The sequence below is a fragment of the Lactuca serriola genome, chromosome 8 (assembly GCF_051521515.1).
Source record: "Lactuca serriola cultivar US96UC23 chromosome 8, Lser_US96UC23_V15, whole genome shotgun sequence".
Taxonomy (NCBI): Eukaryota; Viridiplantae; Streptophyta; class Magnoliopsida; order Asterales; family Asteraceae; genus Lactuca; species Lactuca serriola.
The window spans coordinates 331595924-331617101 of record NC_136415.1 but is presented as its reverse complement, the minus strand read 5'-3'; positions in this window follow the sequence as shown (position 1 = coordinate 331617101).

Below are 21178 nucleotides of genomic sequence, written 5' to 3'. Positions count from 1 at the left end.
AACTAAGCTACAGTACTACATTGATTTCCCCATTACACGTTTTTGGTGATAACCTCCCTTGAATTTTAACGTACAAACTATATTTTGTTAAAAGATAGTTGCACTTGGGAATTTACACACTTTTACAACAAGCGAACCTACAAAACAGTTAAAGCCTTGGTAGAAGGCTACTATTTTAGAAAATATAGGTTTTCTGAGAGATTCAAACTTTTACAAACACTTACATACATGAACTTATACTTGAGACATGTTCAAACGTTTTTGATAACAGACACCTACATTAAAACTACTTATGAACTCACCAGCTTAATGCTGATAAACTCTTTCAAAATAACTTGTATTCTCAGGCCATCAGTAGACAGGTACCGATGCCAGCTTTTGAGATGATGGAGCGCACTCAAGACTCATCATTTTATTATTTTGATTTACGTTATATTTTTGGTGTCTAAAACTGTACAGAACACGCATGTATTAAATTAATATATTTAATGCAATGGATGATGTTGTTTGCTTATTTACATTTACTGTGTTGTGATTACCTTACATGACGTCCTCCGCCCCAGAACGTTTCCGCCGTTCTTGGTTTTGGGGTGTGACACGTTTCCTCACCATCATTTTCATGAATCGGAGGGAAACCTTATGACACTTAGATTTTTAGTGTATGAGTTCCTATCCATGTGAATTTGTCAAAACCATAATCACAAGATAAGATTAGTGACAAACTTGTTCAATCTTAGTTTCTTGTCACCTTGGTAGCACAAGGCCCACCAATGCTTCCAAGTTGAACTCTGATAACTCACATGCAAATTCAACTTATTGGAAGTAGGTATAGAAACAAGAATTATGTCAACAAGATAGGTTGCAAACCTTAAGTCGTGTGCTAGTGATAAATTACAGGTTTTACTCTTGATTAAATCTTGAAACTCTTTCGGGATCTTTAAAGCTCCCACTGTCCCCTTGATATATAAGTTTCCCCAGTCAAGAACCATTCCTTGACAAAACAAATATTCAAGGGATAGTGCAGATTCTTATCAAGACTAACACTTCACACAATTGGTCTTAGTTGGTCTTTGTCTCATCCAAGACATCACAACTTACCAATCTCAAATGTACAAGGGTAGAAACATTTTACACTACATTTGATAAGTGTTTTAAACCTTACTTTATGTCACTCAATGTTACAATCTTGGAGTATGACTCTAAGAATTGTTTTGGAACGAAGTATGACTCATCTTCTCGATCTTAACCAAACCAACAATTCATGACCTCTCTTCTTAGCCATAAAAATGCACTAAGACTTCCTTAGAGTATGAATTTGTGATATGGTTTCATAATCATTAAGATGATCATGAAATACGATACTAAAGTACTCTCCAATCCTTTTAGATTTGAGAAACTTTTATCTTTCTACCTAATTTGATTCTTCTCATTTGTTTTCTCATACATTGTAACCTTTTCAATGATACAGAATTATACTTAACCTTATAAGTATAATCATATTTACTAATCTTTAGTAAATCATGACAAATCAATCTTTGTGGTGGACCTTGACCAGCGCACACCCAGTGTACCTAATTCCTTAGTCCTTCAATTTACTCACATATACATGTGATCAAAGAATTAGTCTTAATTTTCAAAGATGAAAATTCTCATTCATCATACAATACAACTTGTATGATTCCAAGTTTCTGTCCAATTGAAACTTGGGTGATGAAAAACTTTCTTCATTTGGTAAATTCAGACACTACCACAAATGAAAGAATCAATCCACTTTCCAATATTGCTATTACTAGAAACATATAAGCAACAACTTTCCACAGATGCCATTGTAAGGATATTTTTAAAATAAATAAATAAAATTAAAACCCTTTTTTTCTTTTATTTTAAAACTTTGCGGAAAAACTTATCCTTACAATCCACATGAAAACCTTGTTGTTATCTATTCATAAGCAATATATTATAACTCTTAAGCAACAACTCAAAATTCTGATTGCCGAACCATGCGATCGAAACCCACCTTTGTAATCAGAATCAACATATACTTACTTTAAGCTTCCTATCTTTTCTTTGATTCTTAAAAACATCAGCATGTGACCCATTCACATTATGTAATGAGAATCTCCAAATAGGAACTTAATAGAGTTAGACAGTGGACTTTACCCGAAGTAGAGTCAAACCTCTTGACTTGATCAACCTTATTGTTGGGTTTTGAGCATTCTAACACTTCCTAAGTGTACATGCAACCCTAAATACCTTGGATCTATGTTTTCTCTATTATACATGCAAATAAGAACATCCAAGGTATTATCCTAATCTAGCATACAAAAACTATGAATGTAACAAGATAGAATACATACCTCTTGATGTAGCTTGATGTCTTCAAGCTTTAAGAGCTTAGCCCCAATAGTGTGGAAGCCTCAAGTGGAATCACAAATCACCAAGACACCTTGGAATACTTTAGAGAATATGATTACTTGGTTCTCTCTAGTAAAATTGGCTAGCCCTTCTTTAGTGTATCCACACTAGTGCCTATTTCACCAACCAAAGACATCTTTATATAGTATGGAGGATTAGGGTTAAACCCTAATACCCATGACCTTTCATTTCCTAGGATCCATGGGTTAAACACTCCATGGACTATCCATGAAAGCTTAGCCCAACCTAAATGAACTTGGCCCATTCCATATATATAAGAGTCCATATTTAATTAGTTCCTTTTGATCACTTAATTAATTATGAATTAATTCTTGATCAATACTAATTAAATAATATGATTCCATATTAATATATTAGAACTTATAACATATTAATATTAATCATAAACATACTATTCTCAAAAGATTATCCATATAAATTGTGTCGGTGAAGTGCAACCCAAATGGACCATGCCGGGTCGGGTCAAGTACATACCAAATATAGTTATGGACTTAGACATTAATCCAACAGTCTCCCACTTGGATAAGTCTAAAACTATTATTGCGTATGACTTCAAACCTAACTGGCAATCGTAGCTCTTAAAGCTGCTGTCGAACTCCGATCTTGTCAACGAACTTGTCCATTAGATAAGGGATCATATATTCCTCCATTCTAGATATCATATGGACTGAGACATGGATTATAATCATTCTCTCTGTCCATTTGTTGTTTCCCGATTTCCGATTTATGACGACTGACTAATTGAACAAATCAAATCAGTCCTGGCCCGGCCGAGCACTTCCATTTGTCATCATCAAATCATCGAGGGGCCCACAGATATCGCTTTTATCCCGAAGGTAAAAGGAATGGATAAACTTCGACTCATATGGCTTGTTCTTGTTGGATAAGGTGTCTAAGTCCATAACTATTTCGGGCTTGTACTTGACCCGACCCGGCATGGTCCATTTGGGTTGCATGGCACCATGCAATTGGTTAGACTAAATGAGAGAAATAACACTTGGAGATTATTAATATATTATAAGTTCTAATATATTAATAATATTATTTGATTAGTTTGATCAAGAATTAATTTGGAATTAATTAAGTGATCAAAGGATAACTAATTAAATATATGGGTTGATTATGTAAATCATCCATATCTTGTATAGTGGGCTAAGAGGCTCCATGGATTATCAAGTTGGGTTCTACCCATAGGATGCTCCATGGATGCTCCATGGGAGTTACAAACCCATGGGTCATGGAAATGAAGAGTCATGACACATTAGGGTTTACATGGTGTAACCCTAGATGTGTCAACACTATATAAGGATCATATTCTCCACCAAAATCGGCTAGAAAAAAAGAAACTACAGGGCTTGGCCGATTTTGACAAGTGTGTGTTATCTCAAGAGTCTTTCCAAGAGCATTTGGTGTTGTGTGAAGCATTTGAGGCATCACACTTGGGGTGCTAGGCTCACAAGGTTTCAAGGAACACAAGCAACAACAAGGTAAGTTATTCTATCTATGATTCAAGTTAAAATTGTTCCCCATGTATGCTAGATAGGAATATAACCTTGGAATTCAACTTTGCATGATAATTAGACAAACATAGATCCAAGGTTATTAGGGTTGCATGTACACTTAGGAAGTGTTAGAATGCTCAAAACCCATCAGTGATATCAGAGACTAGGCTTGTTTGTTTGTTATTTGTGCTTAAAAGTTGAAGAAAGTCGAAAATCTTGTTGTCTGACTGATGGACTCGGCGAGTCCATGGGGAGGACTCGTCGAGTTCATGTGTATCTTCAACCTACTCGGCGAGTAGGTTTATGCACTCGGCGAGTAGGGTCGACAGAGTGCAGAATTTCGACTTGAGTTGCTGGAAATGAATTAGAATCATTACACTAAAATGTTTTGGTACTTGAAAACTTATTTTAGAAGGTGTAATGTCTTTTCTAACTCATTTACAACAACTAGTTATCAAAATTACAAAGATTAAATGTGATTTTGATTCTTGAAAGTGTTCATATTCATATTCTTGTTCTTATGATGTTTAGATGATCATAGGAATTATTTGTAACCTATGTGGTAGATTAATTCATGATCATAATGTGTTTTAATGGAGTCCATAACTTGTTCTCAAGTTATGGAAAACCAAAAGTCTCTTGGATTAAAAACCATTAAAAGAACACAAGAGTTAGGAAAAATGAAAAGTCCTCATTTTATTACTCTATTAAACTCATAAGTTACAAGAAATGAAAAGTTTTGAAAGTTTACAAAACTTGCCCTCAAGTTTTGGAACAAGTAAAGTTAAGTTAAAACTTTAGTTCCAACCCCTAGAATTTTAAAAGTTAAAATTCAACCCTTATACTTATATTATTATGATTTAATAATTATATATATATGTATAAGAACAAAGTCGTCTTACCGCTAGTACGCCTCATTCACGAAGCCGGTCTATAAGGTGGGTATAAGGTTGTTGCCTATAAAATGGTGACTTAATGGGTGTCCACTCTCACCCACCGCTTGCTTGATCGGTGGAGGGTCGTTAGCCGAATGGGTAAGACAAGGACTTATTAATTCTCATTCAAAGTATGATGAATATTATAAAGTAACTAAATGTTTTATTAAATTCCCAATCTTAGTTACTTTAGGAAAAATGTGAATAAGGTGCTATTCCATGAAATTACACTTTACACTTTGATTAAGTCGTTGGTGGAGCGTGTGTGGTTAACCGGCACACTAACTTGGACTTAACAAGGTAGGTAAAGGGTGACTTAGAGTTTATTATAGTATCGATGGAGCGTGTGTGGTTAACCGGCACATCGATTGAGTGATAAACTTTAAGGGTACCAAGTGATTTGCATGGTTACTTCACACCTCGTTTTGTGATCCTCGGTATCCCAGTCACAAAACTTGGAGGGCACACTCGAGATTGAAACATGCCTTTGAAAAGTTCATTGAATCTCAAAGAATCTAGGAATTTCTAAGAACCATTCAAAAACCTAATACTAAAATATTGCGGTTTTCGTGGTGGAAATTGGTGAATCGTCATTCACCTACCTTTCAAATATGATATAGCTTAGATTACGGCATACCTCTTCTAAGTTATATTATATTGTGATTGGATCCTAGCCTTAATACTACATTTGGGTGTTTTTATTAAGGACTCTTTTATATCTAAACTAATCTTGTCCTCTTTCCTTCAGATGTCTTTCAACAATGCTTCTGGCTCTAATCCTAATGGCTCCTTTACCCTTATGAACTTGTGTGGGAAAGTCACCTTTGATGGATCCAACTTCAATGAGTGGATCAGAAACATCAGGATGATTACCCGCTACGAGGACAAAGAATATGTCCTTGACAAGGAGCTTAAGGAGATTAATGAGTCCACTGCAACTCCTCAGGAGATCGCTGAATTTCGGGCACATGAAAGGGATGCTACGAAAGTGGCTTGCATCATGACGGCCACGATGACAGTGGAACTCCAAAAGTCTTATGAAGATTTCTACCCTTATGACATGCACCAAGATTTGATACCATCAAAGTGCAAGACAAGAGAGGTATGAGATCATCTGCTCCATGATAACAACCATGATGAAGGACGGGGAATCCGTCACGAGCCACATGCAGAAAATGAAAAGGTATGTGGATCGTTTGCTGAAGCTTAATGTGAACTTCCCGGAGGATCTTGCAATAGATATTATTTTGCATTCCCTACCATCGTGTTATGATCAATTCCGCATGACATATCACATGAACAAGGAAGAAGTCACCCTCAGCAAACTTCAGGGACTTCTCAAGACCGCAGAATCAGGTCTTAAGGGGAAGTCGGTTGCTATCACTCCTACTCAAAACTCTACTCCGGTTTTGGCAATTGGGAAGAATCGATGGAGGAAGAAAAGAGATCTTCGAAGGGTACCAAGGCTCGGACCCTTGATGGCTCTTCTTCAAGTGGAACCAAGAAAGGTTTCATTACTCCTTCTTCTGACCCAAAAGAGGCTGAATGCTTCTATTGCCATGAAAAAGCTCATTGGAAGCGGAACTGCCCAAAATACCAGCAAGATGTGAAGGATGGGAAAGTTAAACCCAACCATGCAGGTATTTACACTATCATTTCTAATAACTCACCCCATTCTAATTCTTGGGTCCTTGATACCGGTTGTGGTATTCACATTTGTTGTGACTTGCAGGGACTAAGAAGAAGTGAGGATGTGGAGCAAGGAAGGATAAACTTGATCATGGGGAATAGGAAAGCTATACCTGTTACCAAGATTGGAGTTTATACTTTATCGCTAAGTAGTGGGTTTAGTTTAGATCTGAATAAGTGTTGTTATTCGCCAGGAATGGCAAGAAATATTATTTCCTTCCATGCTTTGTACAAAAAAGGGTTTACCTTTTCATTTAATAATGAAGTTGGTTCTATTGATGCTTTCTTTAATAATATTCTTTATTTTAAAGCATTACCTTGTGATGGTGTGTATGAAGCTGTATATGTTGTTGATAACTTAGGAAATAATGTTTTGTGTATTGATTCTACTAATAATAACTTGGATAAAGCATCATTATGGCATTGTCGTCTTGGACATATAAGCAAGAAGCGCATAGGCCAACTCCAAAAAGATGGAGTCTTGGAGTCGTTTGACCTAAAGTCAGATGATTGTTGCGAATCATGCTTACTTGGAAAAATGACAAAGTCACCCTTCACAGGTTCGTGTGAGAGGGGTGAAGGTTTGTTGGACCTTATACACACGGATGTGTGTGGACCATTCAAACATGCCACAAGGGATGCTAATCATTATTATTTGACTTTTACTGATGATTATAGTAGATATGGATATGTCTACTTGATCAAGCATAAGTCAGAGACTTTCGAGAGGTTTAAGGAATTTAAACAGGAAGTCGAGAATCAATTGGGCAGGAACATTAAGATACTTCGATCCGATCGTGGTGGTGAGTATCTTAGTTCAGAGTTCCTCGACTATCTAAGGGAATGTGGGATAGTCTCATAATTGACACCTCCCAGGACACCACAGTTGAATGGTGTGGCTGAGAGGCGTAATCGAACCTTGTTAGATATGGTTCGTTCCATGATGAGTCGAGCTACGCTACCAATCTCATTCTGGGGGTATGCCTTAGAGACTGCCGCCCATATTCTTAATCTAGTCCCTACAAAGAAAGTTGCCAAAACTCCTCACGAGATGTGGACTGGTAAAGTACCTAAACTAGACCACATCAAGATTTGGGGTTGCGAGGCTTTCGTGAGACGCGAGACTCATGATAAGCTCGAACCTCGAAGCGAGAGGTGTATTTTCATCGGTTACCCACAGCGATCCTTTGGTTACCTCTTCTACAGACCTAGTGACAATTTGGCTTTGTAGCAAGAAGAGGTGTCTTTCGAGAGAGAGAATTTATAAGCCAAGGAGACAGTGGGAGGCAAATTGATCTTGAAGAAATTCAAGAATCAAGCGGTGAAGGAACTTCAAACTCTAGCCCTCAACTTGAGGAGGAAACTCCTGTTGAGCCAATTGACAAATCTGTACCTCTGAGACGTTCCACGAGAGTTAGGAGTGCACCTGAGCATTACTATGGATTCCATATTACTGCAGAAGGTGAGACACTTATTAGTGATGAAACACTAGTAAGTCAAGATGACCCTAACAGCTACGAGGAAGCCATGGCAGGCCCCGAGTCTGCTAAATGGAAGGAGGCTATGGATAGCGAGATACAATCCATGTATGACAATCAAGTTTGGAACTTGGTTGAAAATGTACCAGGTCGTAAGACAGTAGGGTGCAAATGGGTCTTCAAGAAGAAGACCGACATGGATGGTAAAGTACACACTTATAAGGCTAGACTGGTTGCAAAGGGCTTCTCTCAAATTCCTGGAGTGGATTATGATGAGACCTTTTCTCCGGTAGCCAAGATTAAGTCTATTCGGGTTCTGTTAGCCATAGCTGCATTTCATGACTATGAAATCTGGCAGATGGATGTCAAAACCGCTTTCCTTAATGGAAAGTTGGCTGAAGATGTTTACATGAGTCAGCCAGAGGGTTTTGTCAGTAACGAGTACCCTAATAGAGTGTGTAAGCTTGAGAAATCCATTTATGGATTGAAGCAAGCACCTCGCAGATGGAATCTTTGCTTTGATGAAAAGGTCAAGGAATTTGGCTTTTCTAGGAGTGAAGATGAATCTTGTGTGTATGTCAAGGCTAGTGGGAGTATAGTTAGCTTTTTGGTACTGTATGTGGATGACATACTACTCATAGGAAACGACATTCCAACCCTGCAGGAAGTTAAGTCCTGGCTTAGGAAGTGTTTCGCTATGAAGGACCTTGGTGAAGCTGCCTATATTCTAGGGATAAGAATCTTGAGAGATCGGAGTAAAAGACTAATTGGACTTAGTCAGAGTACCTACTTGGATAAGGTGTTGAAGAGATTCAACATGCAGGATTCCAAGAAAGGAGAGTTACCCATCCAGAGTAACACCAGATTGAGTAAGACACAAAGCCCTAGCACTGAGGCTGAGATAGCAGAAATGAGTCGAACACCTTACGCTTCGGCTGTAGGATCGATCATGTATGCTATGACGTGTACTCGACCCGATGTAGCTTTTGCCTTGAGCATGGTTAGCAGGTATCAGGCAAACCCTGCCAAGGCACACTGGACTGCGGTAAAGAATATCCTCAAGTACCTGCGGAGGACTAAGGACTGGGTTCTTACCCTCGGTGGGAGTGATGACTTGAGATTTGTTGGGTATAGTGATGCTAGCTTCCAGACTGATAGGGATAATTTCCGCTCTCAGTCGGGCTGGGTCTTTACCCTAAACGGAGGAGCAATTTCTTGGAAGAGTTCCAAGCAAGAGACAGTGGCAGGTTCTACTTGTGAATCAGAGTATATTGCAGCTAGTGAAGCAGCAAAGGAGGCGATATGGCTGAAGAACTTCATTGAAGACCTTGGAGTTGTACCAGCTATTAAAGAGCCAATGGAAATTTTCTGTGATAGTGAAAGTGTTGTTGCCTTAGCCAAGGAACCAAGGGATCATGGAAGATCCAGACACATCGACAGAAAATACCATTTCATCAGACATCGGATCGAAGAAGGACTCCTCGTGGCAAAGAGGGTATCATCAGATGAGAACCCAGCAGATCCCTTCACGAAGGGACTGAGTAGGGTTAAGCATCTTCAGCATGCTCGGAGCATAGGGCTGAAGGATGATATAAGTTTTAGTAGTTAGATAACCCGGAAATTTGTAAAGTGTAATTGACATTTGATGATGAATAAAAGGTGTTTTATTTATGAGTAAAGTGTTGCTATCTCTTGTCAATCGTTTACTATATTTCTTTTGCATGTTTTGACTTCCAGAATAATTTTGTTTTGTATAACATATTATTCAAATCTCCACAGTCGGTCATATGTTGGAAGTAGATATGAATCAAGACTGTCATGTTTGGTTGTAGAGGTCTTGGACAAGGCTACAACAATCATGAGTGCTCATAAGTTCTGAGCATTGGACACAACCCACGCTCACTGGAATCACTTCATGGAATTTTATCTCGAGTGATCGTGAGACGGTAATATCATATAAGTCTTCAAACCTAGAGATATGATTTGTTACTTACAAGTTGGTTATGCATTGACTGTACGAAACCGCATTGGTAACTCGATGTTATAAAACGTACTTTTGTGTGTAATTCAATAAGTGGTAGAACAAACATATGAGTCGAAGTTTATCTGTTCCTTCTTGGATTAGAAGCTGGTATCTAGGCCCCTCGATGATTTTGTTTTGACCCATGTACCGGGCCCGGTCAGAACTAAGTTGATGTGTTCAATTAAGTTCTATGTCAAACAAATCGGAAATCGGGAAACAAATGTTGGACAATAAGCAAGACAATGTTCCATGTATTTGTCCGGCTGATATCTAGAACAAAGGATTATATGATCACTTATCTTAAATGTCGTATCATCATCTTCTCAGTTCCGAGAGACCTTGAAAGAGCTACGATTGCCGGTCGGTTCCTGAAGTACTAGAGATATAGTTATTAGACTTATCCAAGTGGGAGACTGTTGGATAAGGTGTCTAAGTCCATAACTATTTCGGGCTTGTACTTGACCCGACCCAGCATGGTCCATTTGGGTTGCATGGCACCATGCAATTGGTTAGACTAAATGAGAGAAATAACACTTGGAGATTATTAATATATTATAAGTTCTAATATATTAATAATATTATTTGATTAGTTTGATCAAGAATTAATTTGGAATTAATTAAGTGATCAAAGGATAACTAATTAAATATATGGGTTGATTATGTAAATCATCCATATCTTGTATAGTGGGTTAAGAGGCTCCATGGATTATCAAGTTGCGTTCTACCCATAGGATGCTCCATGGATGCTCCATGGGAGTTACAAACCCATGGGTCATGGAAATGAAGAGTCATGACACATTAGGGTTTACATGGTGTAACCCTAGATGTGTTAACACTATATAAGGATCATATTCTCCACCAAAATCGGCTAGAAAAAAAGAAACTAGAGGGCTTGGCCGATTTTGACAAGTGTGTGTTATCTCAAGAGTCTTTCCAAGAGCATTTGGTGTTGTGTGAAGCATTTGAGGCATCACACTTGGGGTGCTAGGCTCACAAGGTTTCAAGGAACACAAGCAACAACAAGGTAAGTTATTCTATCTATGATTCAAGTTAAAATTGTTCCCCATGTATGCTAGATAGGAATATAACCTTGGAATTCAACTTTGCATGATAATTAGACAAACATAGATCCAAGGTTATTAGGTTTGCATGTACACTTAGGAAGTGTTAGAATGCTCAAAACCCATCAGTTCTACTACTTGTTGAATCATACACAAGGGCACGTTTTATAGCACCGAGTTACCAAATGCGTTTTCGTGCAATCAATGTACAACCAACTCATAGTAACAACTCATATCTCTAGGTTTGAAGAATATAAGATATTATCGTCTCATGATCACTCGTGATAAAATCCATGAAGTGATTCCAATGAGCGCGGGTTGAATCCAATACTCAGAACTTATGAGCACTCATGAGTGTTGTAGCCCTTTGTCCAACACCTTAGACCTCTACAAGCCAACCCATGACAGTCTTAATTCATATCTACTTCCAACATATGACCGACTGTGGATGTTTGAATAACTTAGTCATTCAGGAAGAATAACCCAGTTTATTCGGGAAGTCAAAACATGCAAAATAAAACACAATAATAATTGAATCCAATATGGTATCAACCCTTTGAACATAAATAAAACTTCTTTTATTTATCACCATATGATTACACATTATTCATTGTATACTGTTTCAGCTATCAACTTTATTCTTGAATTTAAAACAATAGTTGTCCCATGCTCCAAGCATGTACACTATGTTTTCTTAAACACTAGTCATGCCACACACCAAGTATGCATACTATGTTTGTCTATGATCTTTATTTTGTGAACTAGATCAATTGAACATAACTTCAATGATTCTCTTTTCACACTCCCAAATCCTTACTGCAAATGCAAGAATTCCAAATTCATGCCATTTACAGAAATCTGTTAGATTCTAAACTTATATGCATTGATCCTCTTGTAACGATTATGCACAAAGTCACAAAGACTTGGCAACAATCATTACAGAGTATTCCAAAGGAGATCAACTCCTTGAAATATCCTTCTTGCATTAAGTTTCCTTAATCTTACACAGATTGAAAATTCTAACTTTGAAACATTTCCAGATTCCATTTTGACTATCACTTCTGAACAAGAGTTGCCTCCTTACAGATTATGTCAATATGGTCCTTCCAGAATTATCACTATACTTCCAATTGTCCTTGAGTAACGAATCTTTGGTAAACCTTAGATTGTCCTCGACAATTGTTTAATCCTTTTAGTCATATCCAGTTCTAAACCTTTTCCCTTCTTAATGCCCCAGGCATTTTGGAAAATTTTAGAACGGATGAATATAGCACATGTAATCGATCCTATATCCGAAGCATATGGGACACGATTCATGATGTCTTACATAAAGACTAAACCAGTCTTTTGCTATAATATTTCCATTTCAATTTGCCAAGTTCTCATAATTCAGATTATGAAAAGGGATGTCGTAATCATAATCGAATTTTAGAACGCAAATAATGGACCCATATACAGAATTTCCTTATGTTGAGCCATTCCAACATGAAATTCATATATATCCTTGACTAAATGATTAAAACCTCACGATCTAAGCTTATAGATTTGAGATGAAGCATAATTTCCTCTCCCTTAATTATAGCGAAACAACTTTTTCCCAATTGAAACTTTTGTTTTCTATAATTAACATTGCTAACTTGCAATACTTATCATAATTATCATGCTCCCACTAACATGATGATTATTAGCATAACACTTATGCTCCCACTAGCTTTGACATGTACTCAGAAATCAGCTGGACAGTCTGAAATTTAGATTCACACACCCTTTTCGTAGATAGCTCACCTGTGTGTCTAAGCAAATTCAAGAACCATGAAAAGGGATACCGTAATCATGGTCTCAATTTCTTAGGCATTTTCCATTTCTCACAAGTCCATGTTAGTGTGCCGGTTAACCACACGCGCTCCACTAACGACTTTTGAAAATGCAAATAACACAATTGATATCTTCGTAAAATCTACTTAGTGAAAGCGTTTCCTCACCATCATTTTCATGAATCGGAGAGAAACCTTATGACACTTAGATTTATATGGTGTATGAGTTCCTACCCATATGAATTTGTCAAACCATAATCACAAGACAAAGATAATGACAAATCCAAAACCATATGGATTGAACTCAATCTTAACTTCTTGCCACCTGGCAGCTCAAGGGCCTGCCATTGCTTCCAAGTTGTTATGCAACAAACTGAGAACTCTAAGAACTCATATGCAAAGCCAACTTTAACTGGAATGGGCACAGATATGTCAACACGATAGGTTATAAACCTCAAGTCGTGTGCTAGTGAAGAACTTCACGTTTTATTCTTGATTATTTCTTGAGACTTTCAAGACCTTTAAGACTCCCACTGTCCTCTTGACATATAAGATTCCCTTGTCAAACATCCAAGAGATAGTGCGGATTCTAATCAAGAAAAACACTTTACCCAATTGGCCTAAGTTGGTCTTTGTTTTATCCAAAACATCACAACTTACCAATTTCAAATGTACAAGAGTAGAAAACTTTTACTCTTACATTTGACAAGTGTTTTAAACCTTCTTTAAGACATGTCACTCATACGACAATCTTGGAGTATGACTCTAAGACTTGTATTGGAACGAAGTATGACTCATCTTCTTGATTTAACCATTTCAACAATTCAAGTTCCTCTTCTTAGTCATAAGAATGCACTAAGATTTCCTTAGAGAACTAATTTTGATATGGTTTCTTAATCATTAAGATGATCACAAAACTGATACTAAAGTACTCTCCCATCTTTTCAGATATGAGAAACTTTTATCCTTCTGCATAATTTGATTCTTCTTATTCGCCCTGCCATACATTGGAACCTTTTCCAATGTCTCAGAGTTACACTTAAGCTTGTAAGTATAATCATATTTACTGAGCTTTAGTAAACTATGACGAATAGTCTTATCAATCTTTTGTGGTGGACTTAATCAGTGCACAAGAATGTGTACTCGATCCCTTAGTCCTTTACTTGACTCACACATCCATGTGGCCGAGTAATTAGTCTTAATTTTCCAAAACTTGAAAGTTCTCATTCATCATGCTATACAACTTGCATGATTCCAAGTTCCGGTCCAATTGAAACTTGGGTGATGAGAATCTTTCCTTATTTGGTAAATCTAGACATTACCACAAATGAAAGAATCAATTTCATATTTCCACTCTTGCTTTTAATGGAATCATATAAGCAACAATTTTTCCTCAAAAGCCATTGTAAGGATATTTTGAAATAAATAAAATCAAAAAAAATTTCTTTTATTTTAAAACTTTGCGGAAAAACTTATCCTTACAATCCATATGAAAACTTGTTGTTATCTATTCCTAAGCAATATCTCATAACTCCTAAGAAGTTGCTCAAGAATCCGATCTTCAAACTATGCGATAGAAATCCATCTAAGCCATCAGATTCAGCATATTCTTTCTTAAAGTTTCTTCACTTTTCTTTGATTCTTAAAACATCACCATGTGACCCAGTCACATCATGTATCAGGAATCTCAGAATAGAAACTTAACAGAGTTAGATAGTGGTCTTTACCTGAAGTAGAGTCAAACTTATTGACTTTAACATCCTTAGGTAAATTTGGCAGCTTCGCAACCAATGCCCCTTCCCTTGGCAATATAAACATATGGACCCTTTGATAATGGTACACGAGACTATCACAGACTTAGCTTTTCTCTTTACCATTTGGTCAACCGAGTTGACTATGGCCGATCCCTTTCCATTGGGAAGAGAATGCTTTACTGGATATCCAATGTCATCATTGTCAATGTCCATAAAGTTTTAGGAAGTTGACCTTAGCAAATAGATAAGATCGTTAAGGGTCTTGTCATAGTCTGTTTCATAGGTGTCCTAAAGTAACTCACTATGTGACTTAGAAAGTGATTGAACCACCAACTTTCTCAAGACTTTGACACCCAACTCTCCCGGCTTGTCAATATGTGACTACATCTCCAAGATGTGCTCACACCTAGACCTTGCCTTGCCAATAGGGCTTGAGTGACCTTAAACTTTTCAAGAACTTGTGGGTTGGGGAGAATAATTGGAGGAGGTGAAAGAAGTATGATCTCCAAAGGACATCATCTTCATTTAGGAAACCTTGTTTCACTAGATTTGGGAAGATCATAGGTGTCTATTACAGACATCTTTTGGGAGATATTCAAGATAGTTGATTTAAAGTCCTTAATATGACACCCAATATGAAATATTAAGGCTAGGACCCAACAAACTATTTTATAACTTAGAAGAGGTATGCCGAAATCCAATCTATAAAATATTTGAAGGTAGGTGAATGACGATTCACCAATTTCCACCAAGATAAACGAAATGAATTATTAGGTTTTAATTGGTTTTGAAACTCCTAGATCTTTGAGATTCATTGAACTTTTCAAAGGCATGTTTCAATCTCGAGTGTGCCCTTCAGGTTTTGTGACTGGGATGCCGAGGATCACAAAACAAGGTGTGAAGTAACCCTGCAAATCACTTGGTACCCTTAATAAATTACCCCTCAATCGATGTGCCGGTTAACCACACACGCTCCATCGATACTATGATAAATATTAAGTCACCCTTTACCTACCTTGTTAAGTCCAAGTTAGTGTGCCGGTTAACCACACACGCTCCACTAACGACTTAGACAAAGTGTAAAGTGTAATTTCATGGGTTAGCACCTTATTCACATTTTTCCTAAGTAACTAAGATTGGTTATTATTAAGAGTTTAGTTACTTAGTATTATCATTAATACTTTTAATGAAGGGAGAATTCTAGTCCTGTCAAACGCGTTCGGCTAACGACCCTCCACCAGTCAAGCAAGCGGTGGGTGAGAGTGGACACCCATTAAGTTGCCATTTTATAGGCAACAACCTTATACCCACCTTATAGACCGGCATCGTGAATGAGGCGTACTAGCGGTAAGACTGACTTTACTCTTATACATATATATATATATATATATATATATATATATATATATATATATATATATATATATATATATTATTAACTTATAATATTATAAAGTATAAGGGTTGAATTTTAACTTTTAAAATTCTAAGGGCTAACTTGGAATTAAAGTATTCATAAGTGAAAACTTTACAAATTCCAAACCTTGAGGGCAAGTTTTGAAACTATTCAAAACTAATTAATTCCATAACTTATGTGTTTAAAGTAGTTTTAATCCAAAAACTCTTCAAGTTCCATAACTTGAGGACAAGTTATGGAAGACTTTAAACTAATAAAAGAATTAACTTTTCTTTATTTTATAACTTATGGAATTAATTAAGGTTACACCTTTTTTTTATTTTATTTTATTTTATTAAATTAAGAGACTCTTGGTCCTCCATAACTTGAGGACAAGTTATGGAGTCATAAAACCATTTAATTAGAACTAGACTCTTCATTTTTGTAACCTTTGCCAATTTTTATGAGTTTTATGATTCTTAAATGTGACTTTTCATATAACTTGAGGACAAGTTACAAAAACACATTTTAGAATCAATTCTTAGATTAATTTGGATTAAAACCAACTATCACATAATTTTATTCATTAATCTAAATTCACTCATAAAACAAGGTAACACAAAAAACTTTTGGTGATCCATAACTTATTCTTAAGTTATGGAATCCTTTAAAACATTAACACCAAATTTTGTAACTCCAAAAAAAAACTTTGAATCAATTTTTTTTTTAAAACCTTTTCATATCCATAACTTATGGAGGTTTCAAAAAATAAAACTCTTTAGATCAAACTTTTAAAACTAATAAAATAATCATATTATTTTATCTTTTATTAAATTTGACCTAATTCAACTCATAAAGCAAATTATTCAAATTTTACAAATAATTAGTTTTTCACAAGAACAAGTAATTATCTTAAAATTTGACAAACTTCATGTTTTTTTTTTCAACTTTGAAAATAAAATATTTGCATCAATATAACAGAAAACAACCCGTGGCTTTGATACCACTGTTGGGTTTTGAGCATTCTAACACTTCCTAAGTGTACATGCAACCCTAAATACCTTGGATCTATGTTTTCTCTATTATACATGCAAATAAGAACATCCAAGGTATTATCCTAATCTAGCATACAAAAACTATGAATGTAACAAGATAGAATACATACCTCTTGATGTAGCTTGATGTCTTCAAGCTTTAAGAGCTTAGCCCCAATAGTGTGGAAGCCTCAAGTGGAATCACAAATCACCAAGACACCTTGGAATACTTTAGAGAATATGATTACTTGGTTCTCTCTAGTAAAATTGGCTAGCCCTTCTTTAGTGTATCCACACTAGTGCCTATTTCACCAACCAAAGACATCTTTATATAGTATGGAGGATTAGGGTTAAACCCTAATACCCATGACCTTTCATTTCCTAGGATCCATGGGTTAAACACTCCATGGACTATCCATGAAAGCTTAGCCCAACCTAAATGAACTTGGCCCATTCCATATATATAAGAGTCCATATTTAATTAGTTCCTTTTGATCACTTAATTAATTATGAATTAATTCTTGATCAATACTAATTAAATAATATGATTCCATATTAATATATTAGAACTTATAACATATTAATATTAATCATAAACATACTATTCTCAAAAGATTATCCATATAAATTGTGTCGGTGAAGTGCAACCCAAATGGACCATGCCGGGTCGGGTCAAGTACATACCAAATATAGTTATGGACTTAGACATTAATCCAACACTTATGACCTTTCAGGTGAATAGGGCAGCTTCACAACCAATGCCACTTCCTTTGGCAACAAAACACATGGACCCTTTGGTAATGGCACATGAGACTATCTCAGACTTAGCCTTTCTCTTTGCCATTTGGTCAACCGAGTTGATTATGGCCGATCCCTTTCCATTAGGAAGAGAAATCATTTTCTAGATATCCAATGCTACCATTGTTAATGTCCATTTAAGACTTGGGATGTTGTTCTTTTAATCAAATTTCCTTTACTGGTGTTCCAAATCATTGCTGATTCCATAACACCAAGCAAATAGATAACATCATTAAGGGTCATGTCATAGTCCGTCTCATAGTAGTCCCAAAGAGACTCACTATGTTACTAAGAAAGTGATTGAACATCCAACTTTCACGGGACTTTGACACCCAACTCTTCCGGCTTGTCAATATGTGACTTTATCTCCAAGATTTGAGCACACATAGACTATGCTTGCCAATAGGGATTGAGTGACTTTCAACTTTTCAATAACTTGTGGGTGAGGGAGAATAATTGGAGGAGGTGGAGGAAGTGAAGCATGATGTTGAGGGACACCATCTTCAAGAGATTTGGGAAGATCATAGTTGTCTGAACCAGACATCTATGATGGGAGAAAATCAGGTTAGTTGATTCAAAGTCCTTAATATAACACCCAATATAAAATATTAAGGCTAGTACCCAACACAATATTTTATAATTTGGAATAGGGATGCCGTAATCCAAGCTATAAAATATTTGAAGGTAGGTGAATGACGATTCACCAATTTCCACCATGAAAAACGAAATAATTTATTAGGTTTTAATTGGATTTGAAATTCCTAGATCTTTTGAGATTCATTGAACTTTTCAATGGCATGTTTCAATCTCGAGTGTGCCCTCTCAAATTTTGTGACTGGGATGCCGAGGATCACAAAACAAGATGTCAATAACCATACCAATTCACTTGGTACCCTTAATATTATCACCCAATCAATGTGCCGGTTAACCACACACACTCCATTGATCTATGAAAAACATTAAGTCACCCTTCGTGATCCTTACTAGTCCAAGTTAGTGTGCCGGTTAACCACACACGCTCCACCAACGACTTGGTAAGGTACAAAGTGTGAATTCCATGGGCTAGCACCAAATTCACATTTTTCCTAAAGTAACTAAGATTGGGAATTAAATAAAACATTTAGTTACTTTATAATAATCATTATACTTTTAATGAGAATTTAAAGTCATTGTCCTACCCGTTCGGCTAACGACGCTCCACCAGTCAAGCAAGCGGTGGGTGAGAGTGGACACCCATTAAGTCGCCATTTTATAGGCAACAACCTTATACCCACCTTATAGACCGGCTTCGTGAATGAGGCCTACTAACGGTAAAACGACTTGTTCTTATACATATATATAATAATTAACCATTAGTCTTATAATAGTATAAGGGTAGAATTTTAACTTTTAAAACTTCTAGGGTATGGAATTAAAGTTTGTGTGAGACTTTACGAATTCCAAAACTTGAGGGCAAGTTTTGAACAATTCATAAACTTTTGGATATTCATAACTTATGAGTTTTAATTAAGTGTTTAATACTTTTAATGAAGAGTCTCTTGGAAATCCATAACTTGAGGACAAGTTATGATGTCCATAAAAGCATTTATTAGGAAAACTCTTCTAAAGTGTAACTTATGACTTCTTAAAAAACATTTAAAAGAAAAAACTTTTGGAATTCCATAACTTGAGGAAAAAATATGAATTCCATTAAAACACATTAAGATCAACAATTAACTAACAAACAATTTGCAAATAATTCCTATGATCTAACAAACTCATATGAACATGAACATCCACATCAACAATTTTAAGAATCATATGAACACATATAAACTTGAAATTTTGATTATAACTTTGAAATAGGTCCACCATCATCATTACCACATCAAAAACAAGTTTTATAAGATCAAAACAGTTTAAGGTAATGATTCTAGACCAATTCCAACACTAAAACTCAAAAATCTGCACTCAGGCCTGCCAACTCGTCGAGTGCATGAACTGACTCGGCGAGTTGGTTGAATATACACATGGACTCGGCGAGTACCATGAATGGACTCGGCGAGTCTGCTATGCAGAATGTAGTTTTTCGACATTTTTCAGCAATTTGCATCAAGTATTCAAGAAAACAAGCCTAGGCTCTGATACCACTATTGGGTTTTGAGCAATCTAACACTTCCTAAGTGTGCATGCAACCCTAATAAACCTTGGATCTATGTTTTCTTCTAAAATACATGCAAATAATAATTTCCAAGGTTTCTTCCTAACTAGCATAGCATAAGGATTATGAATCATAAAACTACTAGTAGAAATACATACCTTTTGATGGTGGTATACTTTCTTATGAAATCGGCCACCACTAAGTCTCACACAACTAGTGTCACATTTCTTGCATCATATGCTTCTTTATATAGTGTGCATGGTTAGGGTGAAACCCTAATATCCCATGTCTTTTCCTTTCCAAGGATCCATGGGTTAAAAGCTCCATAGATCATCCATGGACTTTCATATTAGCTTAGCCCATTAACAAATGAGTATGCTCCCACACTATATAAAATATAATAGCCCATAATTTAATCAGTCTTCTTTTTAATCTCTAAATTAATTCATAATTAATTTAAGACTAAAACTAATTAAATAACATGACTTCATATTAATATATTATAACTTATAATATATTAATAAATCATAAGTATACAATTCTCATAAAATTATCCATAAATCGTTTGGGTGAAGTGCAACCCAACAGTCATCACTCCCACCAAGGGTAAGGACCCAGTCCTTAGTCCTCCGTAGGTACTTGAGGATATTCTTTATCGCTGTCTAGTATGCCTTGCCAGGGTTCCCCTGATACCTGCTAACCATCCTCAGGGCAAAGGCTACATCAGGTCGAGTACACATCATAGCATACATGATCGATCCTACAACCAAAGCATAAGGTATTCGACTCATTTTTTCTATCTCAGCCTCAGTGCTAGGGCTTTGTGTCATACTCAATTTGGCGTTACTCTGGATGGGTAACTCTCCTATCTTGGAGTCCTGCATGCTGAATCTCTTCAACACCTTATCCCTAGAATATGTGCAGCTTCTCATAGGTCCTTTGTCACACCCCAAAACCAAGAACGGCAGAAACGTTCTGGGGCGGAGGACGTCATGTACAGTATCACAGCAATGAAATGTAGTAAACAAGCAACAACATCATCCATTGCATTAATAATATAATTATTATACAAGTGTTTTCTGTCAAATTATAATAGACACTAAAGCATAAATCAAAAT